Raw genomic sequence first — 12,029 nt, 5'->3', positions numbered from 1 at the left:
TTTTGGTAATGATCGAAGGGGTGGGAAGTGCCACTCAAAGCGGTAGCAATAATCAGTGCAGCAGGCTATTTAATACGACAGGTCTCTTATAAAGTCAGTTTCCATAGGAAATATAGATGGCAAAAAAATACAGCCACTTTTCCAGCCCTGAAAAATCTCTTAAGAGCTAGGAAAGCTCTGAAAAATCATTCCTGGCAAGGTGAGGTCACTGTTTAAAATAATAATAAAAATAAACTCCATGTTTCTTTTAGCTAACTGGGCTCTTAATCCCTTTGAAAGCTTAATTAATGTCAATGCAGAAAATAATGAAGCTTTTTCAAAGTGATACATTGGAGGTTCACAAACCTTAACAAGGCAAAATATGAAAAATTCTATTATTGCTTAATGTGTGGTGGTTTATCTTTTTATTCCCTTCTCTACCTCTCTTCTCTTCTCTTTTCCCCTGACACTCACCAATCCAGCCTTCAGCTTGCTTCTCATACACATATCCATTCTCAGACACCCGTCTGCTCAAATACTGCAAATATATATATATATATATATATATGCACAATGCTTTCATCCCCCTGACCTACAGCACACACACAATAACAGAGCTACCTGAATAAACTCCCTCTCACAGATACACCAACACGCATGTATAAGCATACTTAAAATTCATGCTTGGACTCACCTCCAAACCCACGCACCCACCACAAATATGGGTGTATGTAACCCACACACCTTCTGGGTGTGGTGTTCTGTCATCTAGTGGCACTGAGACGAGAGAGAGAGATTGAGATAGCTAAGGCTGCAGAGCAGACTCAAACAGCCAGTTAGCTTTGAGCTCATGTGGTAAAGACACATGCTTTAAGCTCTATAGGCCCCAGGTTCAATCCCACCTGCGAATGACTGGGGTCTGTCAGTGCTACAAGTGGAGGCTCATCCAGGATTTCAACTGGGAAGTCTCTGAAGCTCAAGATGTGCTTCCTCAGCTAGGGAAAGTATGTAACCCCCATGCCTTCTGGGTGTGGTGTTCTGTCCTATCTATAGCACTGAGATGAGAGAGAGCGAGAGACTGTTCTACAGCCTCAGCTAATTGCCAGTTACCTTTTAGCTCATGCACTAAAATACAGAGACCCCAGGTTCAATCCCACCCACCAACAACTGGGGTCTGTCAGTGTTATATGTATACACACACACATCCCCACAAATGTACTCTCACATATGTTCTCTCCACACAATAACATGTCTATATGTACTCATGCATTCATCCTACCAAAAATATACATCTTCCATCTATATGCATGTACACACACGTTGGAAGACAGATATTTGTGGCATACCTTGCAAATCCACATTTTACACAAACACACCCTTCTCATATTGTCCTTCTAAAGATGCACACATGTAAACTCTCACTCCCCACAGACTTACCTACAACTGTGGTTTTCAACCTTTTTTCCTTTGCCAACCACTACAAAATTTTGAATGGAGGTGTGGACCCCTTTGGAAGTCTAAAACATATCCTGTGGGTCTATGGAGCATAGGCTGAAAACCACTGACCTACTATATATACATGTACAGGTAAATATTTTGTCTATATGTACACATATTCTATTTGTATTCTAGCACCCACTTCACAAGTTATTCTGTGTATTTGCAGCTTGGATGGCTCCTGCCCATTAATTCACTGATGGTGTGATTCTGAAGCAAGCCTCTCTACCAACCCTGCAGCTCTCGTTCCAAGTAACCTATCTGAGAATCTCTGCTGGTTAGCCATGTATACAGTACTGTAAGGTCTTAGAAATGGAACTAACAAGTCAGGTGATATTATGGTAATTATTTTCTTTTGCTGTAGTAAATCTTGCAAAGTGAAACCCAATTACCGTAATAATTTGTCATTTACTTTTTTGTCCATATCACGTCAGTCCTTTGCATTTCACAGACCTTTTGCTTCCTCTCCTTATGAGAGTATTAGGAAGCAAAAGTAGGGAGAACTGGTTCAAGGTGGCACATAAACTGTAGCGACTCTGTGGCATGCTTGTATGAGCCAATGGAAATCATTTTGCAGCCACACAGTGAGTTGGGGCTCCCTGGGTCAGAAGACGGCAAAACTAGGTTCTTCTTCACCAAGCACCATAATCCCTCAGAATCTGGTTAACTTCCAGTCAGGAATCCTCAGCAGAAGTTAAAGCCTTTTTTGGTAGAAACAGGGGTAGGCCGTAGGAATGGGAAGGAGACTTTATGGCTGCATGGCTCCTTCAGGAGGTGAGGGGATCCCAGGTAGTGTGCAGAAGGGCCATCTCCCTGAGCTATTTCCCTGGACTCTGTGACCCTGCAATTTGATATCCCTTGTGTCTCTAGAGCATGTCCCCAAAATTTCCAAGCCATGCCCCTCTTCCCTGCAGGAGATTCCTTAAAGGGTACTTTATGGAATTTATAACATATTTCCCCTCCTGTGAATTTTTCCGTTGGAGGAAACAATCCATCCCACAGTATTTAAATAAAAAATTTGCAATTTTGGAGCTGTAGCATTTTTTCCATCTCTTGGTTGGATCATATTTTCACATCCCTGCTACAGTGCCAATGTGTGATGAATGATCAGTTCCTGGGCAGAAGCCTATGTTGATCTAGTGCACTGCAGAAAAGTGGCCTATTTCAGCTACGAGGGAAACAAGTAAAGTGTGATTCCCAAACTGGTTGATTTGCATAATGAAAAGTAGCTCTATTCTGCCACTGGAGCTAAGACATTTTATAACTCAGTGGATTTGTTCAGATGATTACATATGAAATGGCTCTTAGCTTATGAGGACCACATGTATCAGTCTAGAGTGAGACCTAACAGCCAAATATTCTGAACAGAGGGAAAAAAAGAAAAGAAAAAGGTTAAAACCATAGATTTGGCTCAGGTATGCCTCCAGTGAAATATTTCATACGCTTAAGTAATTTGATGTAAAGTACATATGACTTGTATTAAAATGCTACAGAGCAGCCTGGTATTTGTAAGTACAGATGCCACAAGATGTAGGAGTCAGTCAGCAAAAAAGGATTGTCCAGAGGCTGGAGAAGAGTATTAACATATTGCAATAGATATTTTACTTTGCTTTTATCATTCTGCTGTTAAAGGGAATTCAGTGGTTAACTTCATTGTATGTGCATGGAGTTTGTGTTAAAATTCACTCAAACTTACATTTAATGGACGCATGGCCTGAACTTGTAAATCATGTTTATAATTGTTTTATTCAGAAATCTTAAGACCTGGTTTTAACTGTAGCCTCTTATCTGGTTTGACTTCACATTGAAATCCATAACAATACCTGCTGAGAGGACATGTAGACTTAGGCCAGGTCTACACTGCGACTTTAAATCGGTTTAATGGCCGATATACCGATTTAACGCTGTACCGGTTCACACGACGTCGTCATTAATATCGAGTTAAACGGCTCCTTAAATCGATTTCGGATACTCCTTCCCAGACCTAGAAAGGTAGCGTAAATTGAAATGATGATACTCGTGATTATGGGTTCGTGTGGACGGTAATCGACATTATTGGCTCCTAGAGGTATCCACATTGCACACTGACCGCTCTGTCCGCAAACGCAATGATGCGGATCGGTAAACAGGAAAGCCCAACCTTTAGAATGACTTCACTCTGACACATCCACGATCACACTGGCATGCCATTCAAATGCAAAGTAGCTCTGCATTGAACCTACGGGAATACTAATTTGAATCGCTTATGGTGATGACAAATCTGTTATCAGCTCCGTTAAAGAACGAAATGCCAAAGGTTTGAAAAATAAACTCCAGGATACACACGGTCGTGACACCGTCACGGGAAGCAGAGACTTCAACGATGCTCTATGGGAGGCAGGGTAATGAGGATACAGCTACCTCAGTCTCCACAGCCAGTCTTGAAACATTGCAGATCTGGCTGAGCGCCAATGTCTGTACTTAATCAAGGTGTCTTGCGTGCTTCCACGAACAGTTCACGTCTCTTCCACCCCCGCCAGCACGTGAAGAGAAGTAAAATAAAGTATTCCTTGTACTGTATAATGTCACCCCTCTGTTAACATCCGCCACATGTCTGCTCGCACACGATCGCGCATACGAGGTCGCTCTGACACACGTCAGGATACTGTTTTGATCTCAGGATCCATGATATCGCACAAACAATATGCTCATGGCGTTTGCTCCACTCGCTCTCGCGGAACCAAAGGCGCCAAGTTATGTTGACGCTTCACTAAGGAGGGTCGTGAGGCGTACCCGCTATCCGACCCGGCAATGTTTTTCTGCCCATTCATGCACTGGCTCTCTAACCGGAATCAGGGGAACATATACTGATGAACAGCTACCCACAGTGCACCGCTCCTGAAATCGATGGTAGCTTTGGACCATGGACACAAACAATCGATTTCGTGATCCCACTGTGGACACGCTAAACCGATTTTATTAGATCTGTTTTGTAATATCAGTTTAAGCTAATTCGAAATAATCGTGCAGTGTAGATGTACCCTTAGACCCCACAGTGGAAAGTGACATAAAGGGAAGAGAAACTGTTGCTCTGTGTGTGTCTGCACTGCAGCTGAGCAGTATTCAGCCATTGGGAGTTGCCTGTTATTGAACACAGTTCCTGTCCTTTCCCAAATATTTTGTGAAAAGTTCTCTCACCACTCACAGCTTGATCCAAAGCCCATTGGAGTCTATGGAAAGACTCTCAGGGGGAAAATATAGCCTCATTGAAGTCAATGGTAAAGCTCCCTCTGACTTCAGAGAAGCCAGGATTTCACCCCACCGACTTGACTGGCTCTGAATCCAACCCTCTCAGTTCTTTACTGAAACCAAAGAGTGACTTTGGACTTACACCAGAGTATGTGAGAGCAGAATTTCAGCTCACAATTTGAGTGCTAAATAACAGTTTTTATTCATAGTTATTTTATTCTGTACATACACACATTCATAGCTTGTATCCTCCATGGTTAGAGAACTAATCAGAATCCAAGTCTGTGAAATACAGAGATGCATTAAATTTACATAACTAAAATAAATGAACACAGTTTAAAATTAAAACCACAATACTGCTTTTTGTCATCCCCATTTTCAGATGTCATCAACAAATAATCTAGGTATAGAGTCAGGACAGGTTTTGTTCCATAATAATTGCTTAGATTATCACAGACTCACTAATCATTGCTGAGTTATATGGAAATTTGTTTTTAATCCAACAGTACCATATTGCTAATGACTGAAACATCTAACAGGAGCATCTTTCCCCATAGCAGAGAAATGCCAGGGAATTGATTTTAATTAGCCTTCAGAAAAAAGAATTATATAGAACTCAAAATCTGTTGTTCAAGTTAGATGCTAGCCAGGCTGTGTAAGAGGTTTATAGAACTAACTGGGCATTAGGGACTTGTGTCTGTTTTAGAAATGTATTAACCACTTCCTATAAAAGTGTAGGGGATATGTCATAACTATCTAGGATAAGCATATAACTAGATATACAATTGAGAAAGACATAGATTGGCTGAATTCTGATCCCCAGACCAAAGTCCATATAAGCAGACTATGTGTGGGGATCTCTGTAGTGATTAAAGAACAGAATTCTATGCTTGCAGACAGACACACACACTAGTCTCTGAGAATAAGCACAGATACTCTGCAGCTACTACTGTAGCCCGTGGCCAGTAGTGGTGGCTACCATTCTGCAGTCCTCCTACAGAGGAATGTTTTTACCAGTGGAACCCTATAATAATAGACCCATTAGTCACACCTGCACTCCTCCTCTGGCCTTTCCCTACTAAGCCCCTGAAGCCTCCCCGCTGCTGCTACAGAGAGAGTTCTGTACTATCTAAGGGGCCTTCCCACCACCCCCGCCCAATAAAACCATACCATGTGTGGAGGTGGGGATGTAGAAACAGGATGCAGCCCCATATTCTGAAATAACTTGACATTTCTTTCTTTTTTACCAACTGCATTATAGAAGCACCCTTAAAATAATGTCCATTCCATGCATAATAGGTTTCAGTATAATTATTCTGAAACAGAATTTTGACTGTTACAAAAAGATACTCAATGCCAAATCCTTAGAAAACTAAACCTAGACCTCTTTAGGAATCTTTGTTTTTGATAATAGGCTATCAGGACACCCAGCAGATCTCCATGAAAGTGGCTTTTTGATTGGCAGCACAATGTGTGTTGTTTGGCACTAAAAGTTCTCATCAAAACTTGAACAGGCATCTTCTTTTCCCTGCTGATCCTTCACACAGCACAACGGGTAATTTGACTACACAACGTATAGGATAAAGAATCTCTGAAATATGCATCTGGGCACCAGCATGTGGGCAAGATTTGATGGATCTCAGTGCAGATTTCAAAGGGCACTAGGACTTCCTTTTTGGGACTTATAATGCACCAGTGTTAAAATGCTTTGAATGGCAATGAACAACGCCATAGAGGCAGCACTCACTGTCATGTTTTTCACAGAAACGTGTTGGTTTCATTGAGCAAATCTGAAGAACCAATTAAATATAACACAATTATGCTTAAAATCCAGATATTTAACACTTCTGATGCCCCAAAAGCTCCAGCTTTTTTTATTTTCTGTTCACTCACAGGTGAAGGAGCTCACTGGAGCTGTGTGAAACATTTGCATGAAATATCAAAGCCACCTGCACACCGCCTGGGTTAGAAGCTCATTATGTTTGTTGACCTTAGTCCCTGACTTTGAAAGGGTCACAGACATGGGCTAAGGTTTTTGAACCTGTTCACACAACCATTTGTAACCGATCTCTGTATCTCTCTCAAAATAACCAGAGGATTCCCCTTAATTTAAATGTCCTCAGGTAGGTATGTCATTTGATCCAGTACCCCAATGCCTTCCTACATTTGTGTATTCTTTGTACTCTTGGTCTTCTAGAAGTGCCTGAATTTTGACACAAATAAACAAGGTGCTATTTTTCTATTATTGATCTAAGATAACCTGATATAATAAACTGTAGTGTATCCAATACATAGAAGCAGCATATGCCTTTGTAACAGTCTATAAACACCCTCTCCCATGTAACGTTGCCATTTTATAGACACTTTTTTACCCAGCATGCCATTCTGGGGCATGGCCCTTTAAATATGGCACTGTTAAGCTGCTACAGCTCTAAAATATCTATTTTGTAACTGCCTGCTGCTTGGTGCATTACCATTCCAAGTGGTAGATACTCTTTGTTCCTACCATGTTTTCCCTTTCTTATCTTTGAAGAGGTGGTACGTTCTCACATCTTCTGCGTGTTGCAGAAATATAGTAGGAGCCTCAGATAGCCTGCAGAGGTTCCATTCATTTCAGTGAAGGCCCGAAAGACTCTTGGGATCCCTTTCACTCTTTGCTGATTGGCTTTGTGTGTCTATATGGATGGATGAATGGATTTTATTTTCAGTGTTAATGTGAGTTGAGGGTGATATGTGTGACTTCGGTACAAGCTTATCTTAAATTGGTCAAGCTCAGTTCTGCCAGCCAGATTGTGCCTCTGGATACAAATGCCCCACTTGCATCGAACTCAGCATGTGTTCTGTAAGGGTATCCATGGCATAATTTGGCCTATGGGATCTCTTTGGAGACAACTGAGAGCAAACTTTGGACAAAATTTTCTGTTTGCAGTAAATCCTGGTATGATGGTCACCTGAACAGTCATACCACTATTTAGCTGTTTGTATGTGGGGCAAAATGCACATTTTATTCATGAGCCTCTAAGCACTGTGACTTGGATGTTCTCCTAGTTTACAAAACTCAGTTGGCCCAGCTCTATTCTGTACTTTTTGCAGTGGAAAGATCCACAGAAATTATTTTCATCAGTAGTGCAGGCATCCTGCATCCTTCTGGCAAATTTTGTTACAAGAGATGTAGGGGTTGGGAAATGTCTCAAAAGTTGCAGCCTAGTATATACTCAAGGCAATATTGTTACTGTAAAAAAACTAAACTTATTTTAAGACTGTCCCAATGGCCCCAAAATATTTAAATGAGCAAAGCAAGCATCCTGTTTGCAAACATTTTAAATCAATGCAATTTGAAACAGCTAAGAAATGAAACAATGAAAATCAGGGGGAAACAGCTCCATATAGCTAGGGTTATAATGCCTTTACATGGTTTCAATATATCCCAGAAAGTTTGGACAAATATTAGGAAGATTAGCTACTGTCCTACTATGCATCTTTGGTACTTCATTTTCAAACCTACCATAGCTCTTTAAGAATTAAGATACTGGTTAATTTTTGTTTGTTTAATTCACAAGCAGTCAAGCCATGGTAAGGGCTAAGGCATTTGTTCCCCTTTTGATATGTGTGTTCCATTACAGGCATTGCAATCTAGTGTGACTAGATCCTCTGCAAACATGGTGGGTTTTTTTAATCAAATTGTTCTTTGATTTAGACCCTAAAAAGGTAGCTGATTGTTTAACATCTTGACGCTGTATAACATAAATTACAACTTCAGCTGTTGTGATCTGACAAAGGTATATTATGCTCCAACCACGAAAAGGGGATTTATAACAGAAATGCCGAAGGACCCATAAGTGGAACTGGTACTAGTAGACATCACAGTAATGGAGCAGAAAGAAACTAAATGTCGTGAAGCTTGCCACCTTTATTTTTTAATATTTTTTTTCTTTATCAAAGCCTAATACCTGGTTTGACAACAGAAATGTCAACAGTTAGGACTCTGTTCTTCAAACTGTCATGCACTATTAGGGAATTACTTCGTCGAGTAAGGAACCACCAAAGAGTAAAGGCTATGGTCTTCCTATTCACTAAATCCCCCTTCTCACTGAAGCACAAATGACGAAGTGTCTCTGAAAGTATGCAAGTTAAAAATGGGTCAGACTGAGGTTTGGGGTGGGGCAGGGAGCTCACCCAGCATAAGCAAAGTTGCATATTCAAGAACAGATATAAAAATCTCAGGGGCATAAGAGATGAGTTTCTGAGGGCAGCTTTTTCTCTGTGTTCTGGTCACATATGGGAGATTTTATATGACTATTTCCAACCATATCTAATAAAAATAGAACTTTCAATGTAACTCTTACATGTCACATGGACCCAATCTTGCGCCTTTCTCCATTGGTGCACAGGTCCTCAAGGCTCCACAGCTAGTGCTCCCTGTGTAGGGGAGAGCATACAAGGGACTCTTGCATGCCAAGTGGTGGGAAGGTTAGGGCTTGGGTGAGCAAAAGGAGGACTGAGGTAGGACCAAAAGATTGGCTTCCACTGTGTGGGGCAGCACAAGGACACTCTTGCGTAGGACGAGGATTTCTTCTCTTCTTTCCCCTCTTACACCATGCATTTCTCCAGCATCTGGCCTGGCTATTCATGCTGGGTGCTGTATTTGCCCCATTTGAGTAGGCACTCATTGATTCAGAGTGTTGTCTTACGGAAAATACGCAATAAAGCCTGATACAGCAAGGCTCATTCCAGTTTTGAAAATATTTTATGTGGGGGAGAAACCTCTCCCTTGGTGAATGAGTAGTAGTGTGGAAAAACAAAATGGAGAGTTTTAGTAGGGTCTGCTGTAAAGGATGGTTTAGTTGATTAAATATTACATTTTAAATGCAGAGGGTCCCTAGAAACACAGCATCAAACTCCAGCAGGTTCCATGACTAAGGCCTCCATTCTTTCAAGGAGGATACATCAAGTACTATGTAACTAACCACGTATGGTCCATGTTGTAATGATCCCAAAGCCAATCTTTATAAGCCCAGGAAGTTCAGAGTTAAGGTTAAACTGGAAAGAAATCTAATCATGTTATATGAAAATGCAGTTAGCGTTTGAGACCCCAAAATAAATTAAAGACATATTAGACTTTTTCTCCCAACATTGTGCTGCTACAGTGTTATTCAGGTGCCCTAACTGTGCATTTCCATACCCTAACATGTCTGCATTTCTTTTTAAGTTTGATTTTAACTCTGAATTTCCTGGCTTTATAACACTTGGTTTGGGAATAATTACAACATCCCTTTAATGTATTTTAACTTAATTTACTGATATGTACTCTCAATCTCACTCTCAAACCAAAGTGGATCCAGACTGCTGGCACTTAACATTAAAAAGGTTGCAGAGCAGTATTTAAACTAAGAGATGGAGGAAAGCCAATTGCTGCAGAGGAACATGTGGATCGGACAGAGACTTCTCTTAGAGGAGAATCTATTGTCAGAGATTCTCTAGGTTTTAGTCACGAGAAGAGGATGGAAGAGGATAAAGTATGGGCCAGACCAGACAAAAAACATTCACATAAAAAAGAATCTGACACATCAGAAAAGGGCAGACAAATAAACAGTGACAAGTTTTTAAAGTGCTTGTACACAAATGCTCAAAATCTAAATAATAAGATGGGTGAACTAGAGCGCCTCATGTTAAAGGAGGTGTGGCAAACTCAGGACAGTTGGCTACCAGGAGAGGGGTAGTAATTGGTCCTGGAAGGCTTAGCCTAGAGGAATCAGGTTCAGCTGGGACAGGGGTTAGGAGGGAACTAATCAGGTTCAGCTGACTCCAGTTGCTGGTGACCTTTTTAAAACCTCCCTGGCAGGGAAGCAGTGGGGGGGAGAAGGAGAGAAGCAGAGTAGCTGTCAGCAAGTAGGGGCAGCTAAACTCTGAGGCTGTCCTGGGAAGGCAGCTTGCAGTCTCCTCAGAAGGAGAGGAAACTAGAGCAAGGGGCTGGCTGAGAAGGGATCAGCCAGACCCTGAGAGATTGGGAAGGGGTTTTTTTTGTCTTTGTTTTTTTTTACCAAGCCTGTGCCTCCAGGGCAAAAAGGAACTGTGCTACCAAACAGAGAGGCAGGTACTTTGCCACAGAGGGTATTGATATAATAGGCATCATAGAAACCTGGTGGAGTGAGGACAATCAATGGGACGCAATCGTTCCGGGGTACAAAATATATCAGAAGGACAAAACAGGTTGTGCCCGGGGGGGCGGGGGGAGAAGAGCGGGACTATATGTGAAAGAAAATGTAGAATCCACATGTTCCATAGAATCTCTCTGAATAGTAATTCCATGCTCTAATAAGAATGTAACAGTAGGGATCTATTATCGACCACCTAAACAGGACAGTGATAGTGACGATGAAATGCTAAGGGAGATTAGAGAGGCTATCAAAATAAAGAACTCAGTAATAGTGTGGGATTTCAATTATCTCCAAATTGACTGGGTACATGTAACCTCAGGACAAAATTCAGAGACAAAATTTCTCAATAGTTTAAATGACTGCTTCTTGGAGCAGCTGGTACAGGACCCCACAAGGGGAGAGGCAATTCTCGATTTAGTCCTAAGTGTAGCTCAGGATCTGGTCCAAGAGGTAACTATAACAGGACCGCTTGGAAATAGTGACCATAATATAATAATATTTAACATTCCAGTGGTGGGAAGAACACCTCAACAGCCCAACACTGTGGCATTTAATTTCAGAAAGGGGAGCTATGCAAAAATGAGGAGGTTAGTTAAACAGAAATTAAAAGGTACAATGACTAGAATGAAACTCCTGCAAGCTGCATGGACACTTTTCAAAGACACCAATAGAGGCCCAACTGAAATGTATACCCCAAATTAAAAAACACAGTAAAAGAACTAAAAAAGAGCAACCATGGTTTAACAACCATATAAAAGAAGCAGTGAGAGATAAAAAGGCATCTTTTTAAAAGTGGAAGTCAAATCATAATGAGGTAAAGGCGCATAAAGACTGCCAAATTAAGTGTAAAAATGTAATAAGAAAAGCCAAAAATGAATTTGAACAGCTGGCCAAACACTCCAAAAGTAATAAGAAAATGTTTTTTAAGTACATCAGAAGCAGGAAGCCTGCTAAACAACCAGTAGTGCCCCCTTCTGCCCCTCTGAGTTGGCAGCAACAAGGGCCAGGTTCAGTATCCAGGGGTTCCGTTTCAGTAACACAATGCATAACCAGCTCGAGCCCCCACCCAGTGATCTGGGACACTTACATACCACACCCTCCTGGGCGCCTCTAGGAGGCAATACTTCCCCTCTCGCAAGCACAGAGTCTGAGTGTAGCAAAATCTTT

Source organism: Chelonoidis abingdonii, chromosome 4 (assembly GCF_003597395.2).
Source record: "Chelonoidis abingdonii isolate Lonesome George chromosome 4, CheloAbing_2.0, whole genome shotgun sequence".
Classification (NCBI taxonomy): domain Eukaryota; kingdom Metazoa; phylum Chordata; order Testudines; family Testudinidae; genus Chelonoidis; species Chelonoidis abingdonii.
Note: the sequence above shows the minus strand (reverse complement) of the source record.